The sequence below is a fragment of the Caretta caretta genome, chromosome 1 (assembly GCF_965140235.1).
Source record: "Caretta caretta isolate rCarCar2 chromosome 1, rCarCar1.hap1, whole genome shotgun sequence".
Classification (NCBI taxonomy): Eukaryota; Metazoa; Chordata; order Testudines; family Cheloniidae; genus Caretta; species Caretta caretta.
Window position 1 is genome coordinate 57,401,602 of NC_134206.1, and position 7,969 is coordinate 57,409,570.

Below are 7,969 nucleotides of genomic sequence, written 5' to 3' on the forward strand. Positions count from 1 at the left end.
CAGTTTCTTGCTCTAAATGCATTGACCTACCCACTACATAAATCCGGGCATAGAACACCAAAACAATTTCTCCAAAGACTTCAATTAGCTACAAATAATGACAATCCCCAAAAGACCTCTCTAGTTTTATTACATTTTCATGCACTGACTAGTGTGACTTGTATGCATTGTATCATTTCTCACATAAGAATTTTCCCCTAGCTTCATTGCTGCAGCTTCTGCAGCATGAGGAATGAAGTGCTGGACTCTTACACTCCGTTTGCTCATTTTATTTGATGGAGAAAACATATGTCATTAAAGGCATACCGTCTGATAACCATTGGTTTACATGACAATGATGCTATACACTCCGTCCAAAGCCAGTTCATTCTGGTTCTGTAACACCATCAAAAGTTTGGGGGGTCGTTTTGTTAAAGGAAGTCTTGCAAGAAATACTACAGCCTCGACCCAGGCTAGTCAAAGCTTTTGCAAAACAGGTTTAGAGCAATTCAGTTTAGCTGTGCATGACTTGCCTAGCGTAGCCCCACTGTCCAACAAACTCACGCACAGCCATTTCACAGACCCATACATCAGGGTCACTTTCAGAGCAACATGCTGCCAGGTGGCCCAAACTTGCAAAAGTGACTAAGGATCCTGGGTGCCCAACCTGAGACACCATCTAGGGCTCAAAGGAACCTGATTTTCAGCAGATAAGTGTACATCATCTCAGTATCTCAAGTTGGACACCCAAAAATTGAAGCACCCAAAATCATTAGTTGCTTTTGAAAGCTGAGGCCAGATAGCAGCATTCTCCTGATCCTATGTCAAAGTTGCCCTTGCTTGTTTGCTGTAGGAATTGCAAGGGAGGGCTTCTGGTTTCATACCACGGGAAAAGGGAGGATCATGCATGTAGAACCACCTAAGTATCCCTTTGCTGTGGCACAGCTTCTGTATCATACGTGTCAGTAATGTCCTTTCATTTCCATTCTAGTTCTTTAATACTTTTGTCACCCTCTGGACAGAATTAGAACAACACACTGGAGGGCAGATTCTACGTGGTCCCAGAGTGCACAGGTCACAAGGAACCTGTGCCCCTGTACAATGGGAGTTCTTGTGCTCAGATAGTTACTGTTTTCATCAGCATTAGCCTGTGCAAAGGGGACAGAGAGAGCAGGCACAGTGCAGGCAAACAAATAGCCAGGTAAACCTGGAGGGAGAAGAAATAGAGAAAAGGAGGGAGGGACTGAGAGAGGATATGTGGAAAGGAGGTTAAGCACAAGGAAAGAAAGGGGAACGAGGAAGATGAGGACAGAGGTGTGAGAGGAAAATTCTGTGGCCAGTGTTAGGCAGGCGGTCAGACTAGATTATAATAATGTTCCCTTCTGTCCTCAAAACCCATGAATCTGTTAAACACAGGGGAAGGAAGGAAGAAAAGGAGAAAGGGAGAGATGGCAAAAGCGTCTGACTAAGGGAAGAGAAAATAAAATGATAGTGTAAGGAAATTCCAGAGGAGGGAGAAAGTAGGAACTGGGCACATCAAGTAGAGGAACAGGGAAATGAGCTGGAAAGGGAGGAAATGAGTGTCTTACAGAGAAAGTACACATAAAAGCCAAAGGGTCTCAGCAGAAATGAACTATACATCCTAAGAAAGCATAAAATATAGAAAAGGCAGACTAGGGACATTTAGGCACTGGAAGGAAAAATACAGCATGATATTCAATAGCAGGAAAGAAAAGTGGAGTGATAGCAGGGAAAGAGAAGGAACACCAAGAGCAGTAGAAATATAGTGAGCCAGATTTTTCCAACCAGCTTATACAGTAGACATATGTATGTACATTTTGAGGTGCACACACTAATGGGCAATCAGGTAAGCAAAAATCTACACATCATTTCTGTGTGCAAATGAGGATCGGGCATGTGTAAATACATATGCACACAATACTTGGGTGTGAAAGTTTGGAGACTGATATTTATGCTAGTAAATCTCAATACTTTTAATATATTAAAGAATTTGATATGAAAACATTAAATGCATAAATATAAGTTTTTTATGCTTAGAAGGCATCAGGAAACCTCACTGGGTAAAATAAAGGGGGTTGTACAGCTTAAGTCTGGATTGCAGAGTGCACCAGGAGTCCACTGTTCCCATCCGTGGTGGGGACAGTATTCACTAGAGCTGGTCGGGAATTATACATGGGAATGATCTTCTGACAGACATGTAGTTGCTACAAAATTGAACTTTTCCATGGAAAAGTTTTGATTTTGCCAAAACATTTCAATTTTTTGTCAGGAAAACCTAAGTGAAATATTTCATTTTGAGTCATTTTGACCTGATTCAGAATATTTGATTTTCCAAATGGGCCTAAAACATTTACTTTCAAATCAGTTCAACAAAACATTAAACTGCATTTCCCTCTCAGTGCATTGCCTTATGGGAGTTGTAGTTTGGGTCCCCATTCCCTCCTGTGGGCTGGGCTCCCTGGAAGCTATATATCCCATGATGCAATGCAGATTTTCCTCTGAGTTGTGTGGTGCATTATGGAAATCACATGACTCTGGGTGCATTATCTGAGATGCAGTCTGGCCAGGGAGCCTGGGCCATGGGGATGAATGAAGGAAATCAGGCTCCCAAACTATAGCTCCCTTTAGGCAATATACCACTATGAAAAAATGCAGTTAATACCGAACTGACTCAAAATAAAGAATGTTGGGTCATTACAATAGACCAAAACAACTATTTTGATTAGAAATGGAAAAACAAAACATTCTGATATTTCCCAATCAAAATTTTTCAGAATTTCCATTCTGCAAAAATTTAAATTTTCAACTTTTTGTCCCAATTCTGGATGAAAACAAATGTTGAAATGTCAGAATTCCCACAGGATGGCAATTCCAAATTTCAGTCTGCTATATGATTATCTAGGTAGCAGAAAATTGATAAATGAAAATATAACTTACCTAACCTGTCATTAAAGCCAAGCACTTAAGAACATAGAAAGTTAAGGATGTTGTAAATCTTATATTGCCTAAATAATTTTATTGATTCTAAATATATTTTTTTAGATTTAGAATAAAGAAAATTTATCCATACACAGGCTCTGAGCCCACTGTCAATTATTTAAAATGACAAAACCAAGGTGCATTACAATCAGCTCATCCCTTCATCTAAGCAGGAGCACCTAACTACTAACACCCTAGCACCTCTCCTTAAAGAAAGGTGAAACAAATGGGCCTGAAAGTTGACAAATCCAGACTATTTCAGATGGAAAGAGGGTATTTCTGGAGCAAAGATTTACAACATCCTTAACTTTCCACACTCTTAAGTGCTTGGTTTTGTACATGACAGGGTAGGCAAGTTATACTGTCACTTGCCAATCTTGTCTGGTTTCTGAAACCATATTTTTTGTTTTGGGAATCATAAGGAAAATTTCTTAGGCCCTGATCCAGCAATGAGATCCATAGGTGTGGACCCCTGCACACTCTCACTGACTCCAGCTAATGCATTCTAATGCAGGAATTAGGCTTTAGTTCCTGTTAGCCGTGGCAAGTTCTTAATTAATGTTACAATGGACAGGACAATACCAGTTAGCAGTGGCTGAACATTGAGGAAAAATGAATTGAATACTTTCACAAGTTTTGCTATCATTCTCTGACTAAATTATCCAATGCATTTATGACATTCATCCAGCTACAGAGTGGGTCTAGTACTTCAAAAACATGTTTGTTAAATGTCTTGAACAAAATTCACTGACTAATTAATAGACTTGACTGATAAATTTACTGCTATTAGTTGACTATCTCTAAGCATAGTTGACAGAAATCCTACTGACATAGGTAATTTTGTCAATGGATTTACTGAACAAGCCTTCTTTTATTTAATAAACCAAAACCAATGGATATTAGAGCAATGCATTTATGTGCACAGTATCACCTGATAAACATTAATGTCTTCAAAGTGAGCCAGCACCGGTCTTTGCTCTAGGGACCCAATCAAATGCCCAAAGAAATCAAATGGTCTTCTCAATAATTTCAGTGGGCATTGGATCAGGCCCTAAAAACTCTCAGGGCTCAATAGATGAGTGTCTAGAGGCTTTTCCAATTATTATGGCAAAGCTTTCTTTTAAATAAATTTTACTTTCAGAAAAGCTCCGTAGCATGTTACCATCAGACGATGAAATATTTGGCTGCATACAAATCCTTCCACACCAAAGAGAAACCTTCTTATACACTGGAAAGCCACAACTGAGTTTGGGAAATTCTCATGTAAAGCATTGTAAAAGTACATATGGAAATTAATAGCTTAGAATAGAAATGTGTTGGGTGAGTTATTGAACAAGGTAATCCCGTCCTCCTGACCCATGAGCCACCACATGCTGTAGGTTCTTCCTTAACCTTATTCTAATGTGTTTTCCTTAAGGCTCTTTTTCACTTCCTTGTTTTATGAAAATAAAGTGACATTAGTTTGTTTTAGCGTTAACAGATGTCGCTAAGATTTTTTGTATTTCCCCCCCCCCCACACACACACAAGTATCCTATATCTCTCCATAGCTTTTGCTCTTTCACGGAAGAATTTAGGAGCCTTTTCCACCAAAGGAACAGATAGGATTATTTAATGATCATGAAGGTGTGTAGTAAAGCTAACAACCGTTAAATTATTGCAGCCACTATATGTTTATATATTTAAGAGAAAGTTGTTCTGCATGTCACTGATCCACCTAGCTGGCAGAGATCCTATTGTGGGACACAGGAGTAGGACAGCAGGTCTTTGAAGAATAAAAGGATAGAGAAACCAAGACAATCACTAGTTTATCCCTAACTGATGAAACTGGAGATTCAGGAGCAGAGTGATAAGCAACAGCAGATGATTATTAACTATTGCTATTTGGTATTTGTTTCCACTAGTGACCACACTGAGGTAGGGTGCTTTCCCAGCAAAAGAGGTGTGATTGCTCTCCCAGGAAGCAGCCAGGTGAAAGACAGTGGATCTCTATCACATGTTTCAATCTGAATCTCTATTAGTGATGGACAAGTTTCAAATGCTTGACAGGTTGAATTAAATTCCAATAAGCATTTGGAATGTTTGGCTGTTTTTCTGAAGGCATGATGAGTGCAACATCAAAGAACTTCCCAAGTAGGACCTGATCCACAGCCTAGTCTGGTCATTGAAAAACCTCATATTAACTTCAATGGGTTTGGTTCGGGACCCTAGACACAGGGGAATATTACAAAGTATAGTCAGTGAATATTGCTCAAGATTTTTAAGTAGATTCTCCTTGAACTCCCTAGTCCCTCAGAGCTTCTTTCTCAAAGCAGCCATCACCAGCTGCTGCCCAGGGCACAGGAGGTAAGTCAGGATCTTAACCACTCAGTATCTCCTGGCCCATGAAGAGACTTGCCAGGAACACCCAGTAATACAAATACATATGTAACCCACATTTAGGCAGTATGCCTTTCTGTCCCTCCTACAGAGGCTAACTCACATAGACATTTTTGAGTCTGCTAGTGGCTTTGGGATAATAAACCTGAGTAGTCTAGCTCAGGGGCTTGTTATTTTAGATCCAGAGGTCCCGAGTTCAATCCCCGTGGCCCAATGCACCTGTGTGTCCACTCTGGAGTGTCAGGTCATCAGGGAGGGGATTTATGGGAACAGCAGTTTCCTGTTTATCAGATTCAACATACTGTGTTAAATTTACAAAGGCTATCTGAGCTTGTGGTTATGGAAATGCATTTAATAGGAAAATTGGTTTACCTATCTTTAATGTATGTCCCTGACTTGGGCCTTATTCTGTAAGGTGCACTGCACCCTCAACTCTTATTAACTTCCAAGAGAGCTGTAAGGAGGAGTTGGGATAGAAGTTTAGGAAATCTATAGCAACTTAATTAACCAACTAGTGGGTACAGTGTTTTCAACATATAAAGCATGACAAAAAATGCCAAATATTATTAATTACAAAAGAGATGCAAAATATGCACTGACAATTATCCCTTGCCATGGGATAATGACAAATTTATGACAAAAATCATGACAAATTTAGCAGCAACTGGGCCATATTTTCTCTGGCGTTACACCCCATTCAATTCCACTGAATTCAATGGGACTGACAGATTTACGGCAGGGCAGAATTTGGCCCATTGACAGCAGCAGTCTGAACACAGTTACGATATGCTGTAAAATAGAGTATTTGTGAAGAGCAGAACACGAATGTGAAAGGACTGAGCTGAAGCATATTCTCATTAGTGAACGAGTGCTGACATTCTTTTATCCTAACAAAGAACTAGTGTCTACTGGAGGGATGGCCTCAGGCAGTATTCCTTTAGAACAGAGGCACTTGGTTTGTTCTAACATACGTTGTAAGAGCACAGACAGACCAAGCAAAAAAGATAGTCTATCTGAAAAAGACTATTTAGGCCTGTCTTGTGGATAGGACCAGAGGGCCAGAACATATAGATTACACTTTGGTTACTGAAATAGAAACCAATTGCAAACTTTTAACACTAGCAAAAAAGAACCTGAAAGACATGTTTCCTATGAGTTTTCTCATGTGACCTCTCTCAAAAAAAATGATTCACATCTGACCTTAAGGCTCAAAAAGTGGATGGAAATGCATTCTCTCATTTAATCCTAAATGGGGGGAAACTTTAACGCTATAGCAGTTTCATATGGCAGCTACCAACACTTTCAGTAGAAACGCAGCTGAAGAGAGCCATGGAAGAAACAAGAAACCTTAAGGGTAGTTCTCAGCGTGTTTCTTGTTAAGAATAAAATTATTCAAAAATAAATGTGGCTACTTACATGTCTGTAAGCACTAAACAGCAAGAATTTTCTCTAAGAAACTTTATTCCTCATAGGAAACACACTGAGGCGTCAGGCATGCCCTTAAGGCTACGTTTCCCCCCTTTTACTCTTGCTCCAACTCTGGCAGGAAGGAACATTGCCATCAACCAAGGAGCACCCACGTTTCCTATATTTATCTTGAACTCCCAACTTAACAGCATTTGACTATGAGCAATTAACTGTTTGACTGAATTCTAAGCAGAGCACTACAATATGACATCACTTTTGGAATACCCTGTTCTGTTCGATTGTTAGTCTTTGCATCCAAATGGAATTACTGGGTACACTGTTCATCCATCATTTCCAGGTTATGACCTATTTTCTCTTGCTTTCTAATCTTCCTCGGGCTGATCACAGAATGTAAGGTGGGTGTGCAAATATGCAGGTGAGAACTGGTCAAATTATTCACTCTGAACCACAACTTGTTAAGAATGTAGCCACTTGTTTAATTACAAATCATTTGTGAACCAATCGTAGGGCCTGATCCTACAAACAGGTGGGCACACAAGTAGTTTTCCACAGAAGTAGTTCCACTGTAGTCAACACAACTACTCACGTGTTTAAAGTTACGCCTGAGTGTTTGCAAGATAAATATTTTTGCGAATACCCAGCAATTGTCCAGCTACTCTTGAACAACAATCAGTGACCCCCACAAATCAGGGAAACCATATTTAGTGCTTTTATTTGGAAAAATATAAATCAAGGCTATTGGGTTTTTTTAACAGTATCCAGTCAGTTCTAATACAGACACAAAAATCGTCTCCTCTAATCCTTAATTAAGACAGCTATTAAGATACATTCTACTTTGTCTGTTATACTGGGATCCCACCAAGAGACTGTTTAACCATATGCATAAGAGTCTGAGTGTATCTTTTTTATCTATTCTTAACTAGACAATTCTACATCCCATTTTAATATACTGTCACTTAAGACTTGAAATTAGAGTGATTGCAAAGTGTTCTACTGAGTGCATTACAAATTTGTAATTGTTAGATAATTAATACAGTAACTCTGTTCTTCTTTTATTATACATCTAGTAAAACTGAAATGATATGGATGAAATTAGCATAGCTTTAGTTAAAGACTATAATCCTCATGTTCATGAAGCATTCCATGTCTTTTGATCATGACTTGAAACTTCTGCAAGCTAAGACC